The following is a 13,353-nucleotide window of genomic DNA, read 5'->3' on the forward strand; positions in this document are numbered from 1 at the left end:
GTTTAGCCTCAACATCACACACCTTCAGCCTGTGAACAATTTTACTTTAACTGCTGAACTATAATAGCTTGGAATTCTATCATTCTGCAGTATGGAATCACTAAAGCACTTTGTTGTTCTTGGCCACGACAGATGTGCTGCTGAGAGTATCAGTTCTGGGTCTGAATTGGTGACCTGAGAGCCGAGGGACTACATTTTGACATCTTAACTTGGGTGTACTTAATTGAATTAACATTACAGATTCTCTACTAAGTATCACTGTTCTGCTTCTATGTTTTCTTCTGTTTGTTTTTTTTTTCTGCTTTTTGGTTCCAGACATGTAAATTCACTTCATGATTTATGAAAAATGACACTGATTACATTTACCATTTCTAAAAAGTAATGTCCATCACAAACACTATCACTTTGTGGATTGGAGCCCTACAGGGTGGGGTGTTCTGACTGTGTCATTATAGTGTTTTCGATGCTGTGCTTCAAGGGAGATTCTCACAGATCTGTTGTTGAAATAAGTATCTATGTAAACAGACATTCTTGGGGGCCCCCAGGCAGTTGCCTTCCTTGCTTGTCCTTTAGCCATGCATCTGGCCTCCGGATACCCACAACCATCAAATCAATTAGGTAATAAATGGATGAATCATCATCTCTAAACCTGTGTAGATGTTTTCCGTATGCCTTAGCTTTAGGTCAAACGCATTTTTAGTGTTGGGCAGCACTTAGATCTATGGACTTGGTTTGTGTTTGACTGGTCATGTGCTCACTTCACACCTTCTCTCTGTGTCCATAGTTGCTTCCTTCTAGCTCTTAATCCTGAGTGACATACTGCGGACTCCTACCACCTTATAATGAAATGTGTAGGATGGATGGGTGGATATCAACAACTTATTGAACATAAAAGCACCTTGTGTTTTACAGAGGATGTTGGTTCATTTGTGTTAGAGATTTGTGGCCATAAAGTGGAAATCCTACATGTGTTTACTACAAGAGTGTGTCACTGAGGAAGGAAAGACATATATCTACAGAAAGGGCCTTCTGGTAAAACAAAAAAATGAACTCTCCCAAAACATAATTGAAATGATTTGTAATATATGTTCTTCACATTATCAGCAATTGAAGATCACTTTTTTTAAGCCATTCTTGGTTAGTTGAACCTGCACTCGTAAAATAGTACAAGAATTATATTGCTGTTTACCACCATATGCTTATTCTTGGTGTACTTTACCATCTTTGAATGATTCTCTGCAGATTAAATTGACACTTGACTTTGTCTTCCTCCCTATAATAAGGCTGAAATATTCCATCATCCTTCCTACCTGTAGTAGTGAGCAAATGCCACTGAATTCACTTCACCTCGAGTTCATGTGGAAAGGATGGGAAATTTTGTTTAACCCAGTGAAATGCACTGAAGACAAAGGTGGAAGGAGAAACAGAACTAGTTTTGAGTGAATTTTAACAGTAGAATAGTGTTTTAAATACCCATGAGGACTAGGGAAGTATCTGCCAACTATGCTGGACTGATTATTGTGGCCAAAAATGAGACCAGAGCTGTGAGGCAGCAGTGCTAATCAATAATGATACCATGCCTCCCTGAGAACAAAGGGAACAGTGTTATATACTTAGAGGCTGTCCCTGTCACTACCTGATCTGCACTACATAGCCAAGTGCATGACATGCTTAATCCAGCACTTACACACAACATACAATGAGTTTATACAGAAAAACAAACTATTTTCACAATATTTCCATTATGGCAGCTAATGTCCCATGAGTTGTGTATCTACATGCATAGTTCAAATTGGGCCATGCCATAAAGAGTAATATTGAGTGAAGATTTTTTTTTTATATAATATGCAGGGTGTGAATACAGCTGGAATGGCACTTCAGTAGTTACATCACACATGCGTGAAGCAGATCAGGCAGTGCCATAAAGTTTGAAGTGGAATAAGTGTGTAATACGCATGTGTGAATTTTCTGTGTATGCGTGACGCAAATCAGACAGAGAGCACTAATTGGGCAGTGACATCCTCAATATGGCCGCTACAGTTCTGTGATGTCATGCTAGCCTCACTAAAACAGCATGAGGTTTTGGAAAAAAAATTTGCCCAAGCCTGCAGCATATGCTTGTTTTAGGGATGGCCAAAGTACTATAAAAATAGGTGTCTTTATTATAAATAAAATGCACAAGTGTGGGATAAACCAATATAGCCGTAATATTATACAAATAAACAAAGGGGAAAAAACCTTACTCTGCACATTCTAGGTCAAATCTGCTTATAAAGTCAAGTGAAGATATATTCATTTAAAAAGAAATCAATCTGAATGGAGAAGAATGTAATACATTCTTCATCTACTATGTATGATAAATTAAATGGCAATTTCAATTTGTGACACTTAATATTTTGTTGCAGGATAGGTGAAACATGGACATAAACAGCAATAAAGCCATAACTGCAAGATTTTGACAACAGGCATTAAATGATTATCAATAAAGATGTAATCAACTTATGAATAACTATAATGCACTGAAAAGAAAAAAAAATAATATTGTCTTGAATATGGGTGGAAAAACCTCTATTGGTCTTTAAGAAATGCAAAATTGTTGACACCTTACCATAACGTGTTTAGTGTTGAAGATGAGCTATCAAATACAGAGTTTTATATGCTGTATATACAGTGCATGTAGTGCCTATAAAAAAGTATACACCATCTTTGACATTTTTGCATTTTATTGTTCTACAACATTGAATCAATCAATTAATCAATCTGTCTATCTATTATTCACAATGGCTTTTTTCACATTGATCAACATTAATGTCAAAGTGAAAACTGATCACTGCGAAGTGCTCTAATTGAATTACAAAACTAAAACACAAAATAATTGCTTGCATAACTACTGTATTTACCTCCTTCACGTCAGTATTTATTGCAGGAGCCTTTGGCAGCCATGACAGCCGTGAGTCTCTGTGGACAGGTCCCTATCAGCTTGGCTCATGTGGACACTGCAAGTTTTCCCCATTCTTCTTTGCAAAACTGCTCAAGCTCTGACATGTTGCATTGAGATGAGTTTTGGACTTTGACTTGGCAATCTCATGACATTTATGTTGTTGTTTTTATGCCATTCCTGGCTTTATGTTTAGGGTTGTTATCTTCCTTGAAAACAAATTTTCTTCTAAGGTGCTGGTTTCTTACAGACTGCTTCAGGTTTTTCTCCAGGACTTCCTTGTATTTTGCTGCATTCATTTTTTTACCCTCCACCCACACAAACTTTCCAGGGCCTGCTGTAGAGAAGAATCCCCACGTCATAATGTTGACACCACCATGCTTCAAGGTGGAGATGGTATATTTTTGATAAAGTGCAGTGTGTTGTTTAGTCTGATGACCAAAAAATGTCAAACTTATTAGACTATGGATTCTTTTTCCATGTCCCCAACGTTCCTTTTGCCAAATTCTAGCCAAAATGTCAGATGTGTGTTTTTAAAAATGACTTTCTGTTGCTAAACTCCCATAAAGCTGCAACTGATGAAGCACCAGGTCAACAGTTGTTTTCTGCATAGTCGCTCCAGTGTTATCAACTGTAACTTGTAACTCTTTCAGAGTTATAGGTTTCTTGGTGGCCACCTTCATAGTCGTACTCTTGTACAATCCTCAGTTTTGAAGGATGGCCTGTTCTAGGCAGATTTGCAGCATTTTAGATAGTATTCTTTCTGTTTCCAGTAAAATTTTTTATGATGGATTTAATTGCACTCCAGTGAAAATTCAGTGACTTGGATATTTTCATGTCACCATCCCGACTTGTGCTTTTCATGGAGTTGATGGGAGTGATATTTTGCCTTCATTATGTAGGTTAGGCTAAAATGTTGATTCAGGAGAAGCTGGACCTTACAGTCACGGGTGAACTTATGAAATGACAATCACAATCAATTAAAATCCCTTCGCTAGAGACAGGTGAACTAAACTTCTAAAACTGATTGGCTGCCCCAGTGATGGTTTAGGTGTGTCATATTAAAAGGGTGAATACTTATGTGATCAATTAATTTGTGTTTTACATTTGTAATTAATAGACCACTTTACAGAGATCTGTTTTCACTTTGACATTTAGTAAGTCCTTTTTGTTGAACAGAGTCAAAACAGCCAAATTAATACCCCTGTGATTCGACATGCAATTCAACACACAATTTCTCACACATATACACACATACACATATATATCACACACACATACATGTATATATGTATATATGTGTGTGTGGGTGTGGGTTTCTGTGTTTCATAATTTTTTAAGTAAATCATTATATGTTTAAAAATCTGCTAGAGGCATTGATCAGACTTTTAAAATATATCCCTTCTAAATAGTCTGCAGCAAGTAAAATGAAACCATTTTCAATTAAAACATAAATTAAGTAATTACAAGCGCAAGTAATTTTCTGAGGTTCCTCCGGAAATTTATACAAATGAATTTTAGGATTCAGTATAAAGCCAGCACACAACTAATTCATCACAAATGTATTTTTTGTCATTCTATAATATGTTTATAATGTCCGAGACAGTAAATTACAGGGTGTGCCTCACAGGCTGAACATGAAAGAGACACTCCGCTTATCTGAACAGATGGTGGTTTTCTTTGTTGTCCCTGCTTCCATTATGTGAAATAAAGACAGGATGAAATTAGACTGGAGACAAGAATCAGTATAGTTACAGTACAGTATATGTCAGTAACAAATTAAATTGCTAACAAAATCTGATAAATTGCTGAGATGTCATTTGCATAATGCAGCAAAACTAAAATTAGATTATGTAATAGGAGTAAAATAATAATCTCACTGCTTTCATTAAAACTACTTTTTTAAATATTGTGGTCATAAAATAACATTCTTTTTGAAGGACCAAGAACTCATCAATCTTATCTTCATGGGTATGTTTCTGTGTAGGAATTCAGTAGCATCTCATATTATTTCCAAAATACTGTAAATTTTGATATTAGTTCTTTATTTGTTTATTTAGTTACCTCTTGGATGCTAGCTCACACATTTTTTGTATCTGTAATGTGTGTTTCATTTTCTTGAGTTACATTTAAGCTTCTTCCTTGGTTATTTACTTCAGTCTGCTCTCTCCATTTTTTTGTATTTTCCCCAGTATCACATCTTTACCCAGCAACTCTACTTTGTCCATTTTTCGATTAAAACATTAAACCTTTAAATTACTATAGATATGCCTAACTTGTAACTTGTTGTGATCTACCTTATAGCTGACTAATTTACCCATCATGTGGTACATAGTATGCACATTTATCTTCCCCAGCACTAGAATGTCTGTTCTTGACTGGACTTCCATTTTTATTTTAAGTGCATTTAAACCTTTCGACTAAATGTTTGTGCTATTTTTCTCATTGTGGCATCCCACAAGGGAGATCTGATTTAGATTGGATTTGTTCTAATTTTCTGCTTTGATTTTCACACTTAGAGAGGAACAATTAATATTTCTAATTTCCCAATGAAATTTTTATTTTAAGTGCATTTAAACCTTTCGACTAAATGTTTGTGCTATTTTTCTCATTGTGGCATCCCACAAGGGAGATTTGATTTAGATTGGATTTGTTCTAATTTTCTGCTTTGATTTTCACACTTAGAGAGGAACAATTAATATTTCTAATTTCCCAATGATAGATAGATAGATAGATAGATAGATAGATAGATAGATAGATAGATAGATAGATAGATAGATAGATAGATAGATAGATACTTTATTAATCCCCAAGGGGAAATTCAAATACTCCAGCAGCAGCATACTGATAAAAACAATATTAATTAAAGAGTGATAAAAATGCAGTGCAAGTTAAAAAAAAAATGCAAGGTGGAGAGTGCGAGGTAGGTATAACAGACAATAACATTGTATGATGCATCCTTTAGCAAAATGTGCCATAGTCAAATTTTCTTTACTCAGTATTTATTAGTGTGCTATTATTTCCCTTCTTTATGCCTTTAAAGCTTAAATTTCCTCCTGCATACTATAGATGTGCATAGTACTACGGGGTTAATGGGGTCTCTAAACTGACTTTTTATGAAAATGTATTTAACTTGTTTGGTTCCAGCCTTGTCCCCTCTATTCCAAAACGGGCACTGATTTGACACAACACTGTAATGAGAAGAGATAGCTAGATGGATGTTGTGGAACAGCAGTGTAGCACTTAATGTCAAAGACAGCCATCACCCTCTATTCCTGACTAAGGTACCTTCTGCCACTCTGTATATATGGATTTTCTTCTAGACGCAGTCAACACAACAAAGAAAGGTTAATAAGATCTTAAGTGGTGTGGCCTAAGTGCCTACGGATCCATGACCCTATACTGGAAACAGTATATTTAGAAAATGAATGAACTGATGAGCAGTGAGTACTTTCAAATAAATATCCATCCATCCATTTTCCAACCTGCTGAATCCGAACACAGGGTCACGGGGGTCTGCTGTAGCCAATCCCAGCCAACATAGGGCACAAGGCAGGAACCAATCCCGGGCAGGGTGCCAACCCACCGCAGTCAAATAAATATATTAAATGTAAGTTTTTTTAATAATACGAGTTCAAAATGGCCTGGACGTTGCCCAAGAAAGAACAGGTATCTTAGAATTTCAGAAACAGTAGTATTTTTGCCATAAATTAAAATGTTTAACTCTCTAGAGCCCATTCTCTCCACCCTATTCAGTATCAGACTACTTAGCCCGCTCATTTAGTAAATAATAGTAAAATAACCAGAACACCTCAAAAAGTGGGGAAAAATCATAATGATGAAAATCTTCAAATCCAAAATAAATAGCACAAAATCATCCCTGTGTAACATACTTAACCCCTTGTTATATTCCATTAAAAATAATCAAAATCCTGTTTTGTAATTTCTGGATTGACATCAGGATTGAAACAAGCAAACTGATAAAAATTAGCTCTCTTCATTAAGGTAGAAGTCCATTTAACAGCACAAATTGGTTGGGAACAAAAACCTATTACCACAGCCTGCTCTCAGGACTGATCTTTAGAACCATAGCTCAACTTAGAACTTAAAAACATAAGACATTTGACAAATAAGAGATAAACATTCGGCCCACCAAGTTTTCCTGCTTTGCTAATACCTAATAGGTCCCAATATCTCACCCAGACTCTTCTTAAAGGTTGTCAAGGTTTCTGCTTCAGCTATATTTTTCATAATTTATTCCAGATTCCCACAACTCTTTGCATAAAGAAGTACGTCCTGATTTAAGATATAAATGCACTTCCCCTTAATTTCCACTGATGTTCACCATTTAATTAAAAGAATTCTCCTTATATTCCACTGCTGTCTAAAAGAACACAGTTCCCCGTTTAGCTGAAATTCTGATGGATCTGCTCTATTGATGGCTTTGAGAATTTTGAATATCTAGTTTAGGTCTCCATGCAGCCTCCTTTACCAAGACTAAACAGAATTAATTCTGTGAGCCTGTCAGTACAACATTACCTTAAAACCTGGTTGCTCTCCTCTGCACAGCGTTAAGTGCTTCTATGTTTTTTTTGTGGTGTAGTGGCCAGAACTGCACACAATACTCCAGGTGTGGTCTCACAAGTGCATTATATAGCCAGAGCATAATCTCCCTCAATTTATATTCAACAGTTTTTACAATACAATTTCACATTTTACTTACCTTTTAAATTGCTTCTGTAAATTACTTACAAATGAGAATTCTGTGTCAATGTAAGCACCTAACCTTCCTATAGGACAGTGTCATCCATCTTATATTAATAATTGACATTATTTTACCCACATGTAGCACTTTGCAGTTGTATACATTAAACTGCATTTTCCAAATGTTTTCCCGGTCTTCAAGACTGTCTTTATTAATTTTGTTGCCACTGCCTAAGTATCTGCTATCCATCCACTTTAAGTATAATCTGTGAATTTCTCAAGTTTACTAACTAGACCAGAATCTATGTCATTGATATGAATTAGAAAAGTAAGGTACCCCCCTCAGGGACTTCACTGATGACATCCGTTCAAGTGCAGCACTTTCCTCTTATTTGTACTCTTAGTCTCCTGCTAGTTATCCAACTTATGATCCAACTTTGTAGGTTGCCTATGATGCCAATAGATTCTAGTCTCAAAAATAATCTTTGATGTGGGACCTGCAAAGACCACGACTCCATTAATTCATCTTCCAAATGTTCTTTCTCAAATATAGAGTTGTGTGTATGCAAACAATACTGCATACAAGCCGGTAAACAGACATGCAAGCAAGAATTTCACTATATTCTGTACCAATAGAGCTTAGCACTAATTTAGACTCACAAATCATCCTACACTCAGTTGTTTGAGACAAAAAAGGACTACTACACAGACACAAGGAAAGCATGGAAAACTCCAAACAGTGACCAACCTAAGTTTCAAAGCAAGCTATTAAAGCTATGAGGCAGTAGTTGTAACTGCTGTACCAACATTCTGCTCTCCTACATGAGAAATGGAAGGAAAAAATGTATTGTGTGGCCACTCTGCTAAGGATAATTTATATTTTATGGAGTACTGTCACTTCATATTTCAATATGATTACAATTCAGCTGACTATTTTCTATGTTGTATAGCACAAAATTAATTTATTTGGATGCTTCAATACCCCAGCAATATGATATTCAACATAAATGGGCTACACAAATCCAACTGTAAGATAATGAAGGACAAAAATGTTCCAGCAGAAGAAAAGATATTTTCGTACTTTAGCATGCATACAATTAGTCAGTCCCATAGCATACATGATGCATGCTAAGTCTATAGTCATATATTGCAGAGGCGTCTGGTAATTCCAAAGAATTGCCCAGAGCAGGGGATGTGCCATATGCGTAACATTAAATAAATGAAAGTAAAAAATGAAATGGAATTGCAAATGATTAATTAATAATTCACAATGAAATGCTTATTTCAGGCTGAGTAGTGGAAGTGTTATTTTGGAAAAGCTATTGCTTCTTCCAGAATTTATTGTTATGGTGTGATTACTACTGGCTATTGTCTTCTGACTGATTGTTGTGAGCTGTGCTCATACTGACAACAGCTAAGTTAAATTAATGCAAATGAATTTTTCCACGGTGATGTTCACTTCAATGCATGTTCGTGTACAATACCCTCACTTATACCAAGCTCGCTGTACATGAATGCATACGTTGAGGTATGATGCAAGATGCAACATTAATAATGTACACCAAGTAGTAGTTAGCTAATATGCAGAATGTATGTAGTATGTGATTGATACAGAGGTACTAGACATGCTTACTTACTGACCCAGTAAAAGTGTCTCATAAAGGAATAGATAACTATAAAGTCAGGTGAAAAATTAAGTACGGCCCATTAAAATTGTTGGCCTTTTCAACATATCTGAACAAACAAATAGTAAATCTTCATGCAAACATCACCTAAAGATAAAGGTGATACACTTGAATAAAAACACAATGAAAATGTGTCTTTTCAATCACTTATTAAACAAAATTATCAACAGATGTCATGGTCTACTGGGTAAGTAAGTACACCCTTGGCCTCAAAGGTTGGCATATAACACTCCATTTCATGTTTTTGAGCCATTCCTTGCTGCATTTGCTAGTTCAGTTCAGATCATTATCACATTGAAAGATCCATTTCCAGTTCAATTTTGACTGACAGACAGATGGCTTTACATTCTCCTCAAACACACTTTAATATGATGCAGAATACATAGCTGACTTAATGACTCTAAGATAGCCAGGCCTTGAGGCAGCAAGACCACCCGAAACAATAACATCTGCACCTCCACGCTTCATGTGTTAAAATAATGCAACTCAAAATTTCCACTAGAAGGGGGAAAACCATCAAACCCTGACAATATACAGTGGTGTGAAAAACTATTTGCCCCCTTCCTGATTTCTTATTCTTTTGCATGTTTGTCACACAAAATGTTTCTGATCATCAAACACATTTAACCATTAGTCAAATATAACACAAGTAAACACAAAATGCAGTTTTTAAATGATGGTTTTTATTATTTAGGGAGAAAAAAAATCCAAACCTACATGGCCCTGTGTGAAAAAGTAATTGCCCCCTTGTTAAAAAATAACCTAACTGTGGTGTATCACACCTGAGTTCAATTTCCGTAGCCACCCCCAGGCCTGATTACTGCCACACCTGTTTCAATCAAGAAATCACTTAAATAGGAGCTGCCTGACACAGAGAAGTAGACCAAAAGCACCTCAAAAGCTAGACATCATGCCAAGATCCAAAGAAATTCAGGAACAAATGAGAACAGAAGTAATTGAGATCTATCAGTCTGGTAAAGGTTATAAAGCCATTTCTAAAGCTTTGGGACTCCAGTGAACCACAGTGAGAGCCATTATCCACAAATGGCAAAAACATGGAACAGTGGTGAACCTTCCCAGGAGTGGCCGGCCGACCAAAATTACCTCAAGAGCGCAGAGACGACTCATCCGAGAGGTCACAAAAGACCCCAGGACAACGTCTAAAGAACTGCAGGCCTCACTTGCCTCAATTAAGGTCAGTGTTCACGACTCCACCATAAGAAAGAGACTGGGCAAAAACGGCCTGCATGGCAGATTTCCAAGACGCAAACCACTGTTAAGCAAAAAGAACATTAGGGCTCGTCTCAATTTTGCTAAGAAACATCTCAATGATTGCCAAGACTTTTGGGAAAATACCTTGTGGACTGATGAGACAAAAATTGAACTTTTTGGAAGGCAAATGTCCCGTTACATCTGGCGTAAAAGGAACACAGCATTTCAGAAAAAGAACATCATACCAACAGTAAAATATGGTGGTGGTAGTGTGATGGTCTGGGGTTGTTTTGCTGCTTCAGGACCTGGAAGGCTTGCTGTGATAGATGGAACCATGAATTCTACTGTCTACCAAAAAATCCTGAAGGAGAATATCCGGCCATCTGTTCGTCAACTCAAGCTAAAGCGATCTTGGGTGCTGCAACAGGACAATGACCCAAAACACACCAGCAAATCCACCTCTGAATGGCTGAAGAAAAACAAAATGAAGACTTTGGAGTGGCCTAGTCAAAGTCCTGACCTGAATCCAATTGAGATGCTATGGCATGACCTTAAAAAGGCGGTTCATGCTAGAAAACCCTCAAATAAAGCTGAATTACAACAATTTTGCAAAGATGAGTGGGCCAAAATTCCTCCAGAGCGCTGTCAAAGACTCATTGCAAGTTATCGCAAATGCTTGATTGCAGTTATTGCTGCTAAGGGTGGCCCAACCAGTTATTACGTTCTGGGGGCAATTACTTTTTCACACAGGGCCATGTAGGTTTGGATTTTTTTTTCTCCCTAAATAATAAAAACCACCATTTACAAACTGCATTTTGTGTTTACTTGTGTTATATTTGACTAATGGTTAAATGTGTTTGATGATCAGAAACATTTTGTGTGACAAACATGCAAAAGAATAAGAAATCAGGAAGGGGGCAAATAGTTTTTCACACCACTGTATGTAGCAAAGACTGTATATTTATAAATGAAAGATTTATTTTCAACTAAAATGCCTTGTGACAAAAATAAGCTTCAAAAAGCAAAAGGAGTTACCTAAAAGGGCAATCCCACAACAAACAGTTCCAATACAAAATTCAAATGATAATTGAGAAAACAAAGCAAAGGGGTGAAAAGTCCAGAAATCCACAAAAGCACAATGTTAATCAAAAATCCAACAAAATTCGCCAATGCCAGCACATTTAATGAACCGCAGGAAACTGTGTGTTTTCCTGAGGGCAGTTCCTTGATGGTGATGGGCAGGTGGTCTTGCCTTTAGGGGGACCACGCATAAAACACATGGCCCAAGGAAAGAGATATATAGACATAAACAAACAATGTTATAAGAAATAATGAATAAAACACACATTACTGAGAAATCTGAACACCAGCCGGGGGGAGCCCAGGCTGACACACAACTGTGCGTGGGGTTAATATAGACACACATCCTCTTCCAGCCCAATTTTTAACATCTCCACTTACATTATTTCCCTGTTATGGAAATGGGTGTTTCAAACCGTTTAGCTATTTTCTATAGCCATTTCCTGTTTTATGCAGCTCAACAACCTTTTGTTGCACATAATCACCGTGTCCTCAAGACTTTTGCATTGTGATATATGACTAAGGGAATTTGGCCTTTATGTCAGAAAGTCATGGCTGACCACTTTAAGTGTAAAAACATAAAATATGAAGGTGAATATATTTTAGTTAGACTTTACTCAAATGACTGTCTATGTGTGCCAATAATTGTGGCACATGTATGTTTGAAAAAAATATGTTTTATGATGAGAATTTCTTTCAAGGGTTCCCTGATCCCAAACTCTAGCTCAACTTTTACTGAAAACAGACTCCAATATGATTGTTAAATACAACATGTTTCCAGGCTGTAACTGTAGAATATGGAAAAACCTAAAAGGGTAAAATATTTTTACAATAACTTGAACTAATATAATTATAACTTCAAGGCAGTTATTTCAGATAAGAAAGAAAAGTCTCGAGGTAAGGTTGTCATATTCACTGAACATGATACCAGAGTGGTTACATGTTGCATGATGATCAGAATTTCTCTGTACTGTGTACTTGCACAATATTGACCCTACTAGGTTATTTTCTCCTAATACCTAATGCCCTTATTTCACAAAAAAGCTCCATTGATGACACTAGACAAAAAGGAGTTACCAGCAAGGGCAATCCATGGCGAACAACTTCCAAAACAAGAAATCCACAGTAAAGTCAAAAAGAGAGCAAACAGGTTGAAAATCTAGAAATTCACACAAAATTCAGAAAAGGCACAAGAACTCACCAACACCAGAAAGCATTCACAATGAACCACCATAAGCTGTGAAAGATTTATAGGGTGGAAGGCAGTTCCTGGTGCTGATTGGCAGGAGGCCCCATCTCTTGGGGGAGTACCCACAAAACATAGCAAAAGCAACTGATATACATAGACAAAGCCAAAAATAAAGAATGAAGTACATAATTAACACAAATATAAAACATTAATTTGAAAGTCAGCTGGGGAGGAACCCTTGCTGAGACACAACAGCATGTTTTCCCTGTGTATGCTAGGGTTTCCACTGAGTGCTCTGGTTTCCTCCCACCGTCCAGACACATTAAGGTTAGGTGAACTGGAATTGTTCCGAGCGTCTGTGTTCACCCTGACATGGGCTGGCGCCTTGCCAGGATTGGCTCCAACTGCTCAGCAGCCCTGCTCTGGATAAGCAGGTTTCCAAGTGGTCTGGATAGATGAACAATTACTACTGAGTGGTTATTGACGGAATTATATTTCAGGTACTGTCTCTTTCCCCCTGAGATTAACTGCTAACTGTACGAGTT

Source organism: Erpetoichthys calabaricus, chromosome 2 (assembly GCF_900747795.2).
Source record: "Erpetoichthys calabaricus chromosome 2, fErpCal1.3, whole genome shotgun sequence".
In the NCBI taxonomy this organism is placed as follows: Eukaryota; Metazoa; Chordata; class Cladistia; order Polypteriformes; family Polypteridae; genus Erpetoichthys; species Erpetoichthys calabaricus.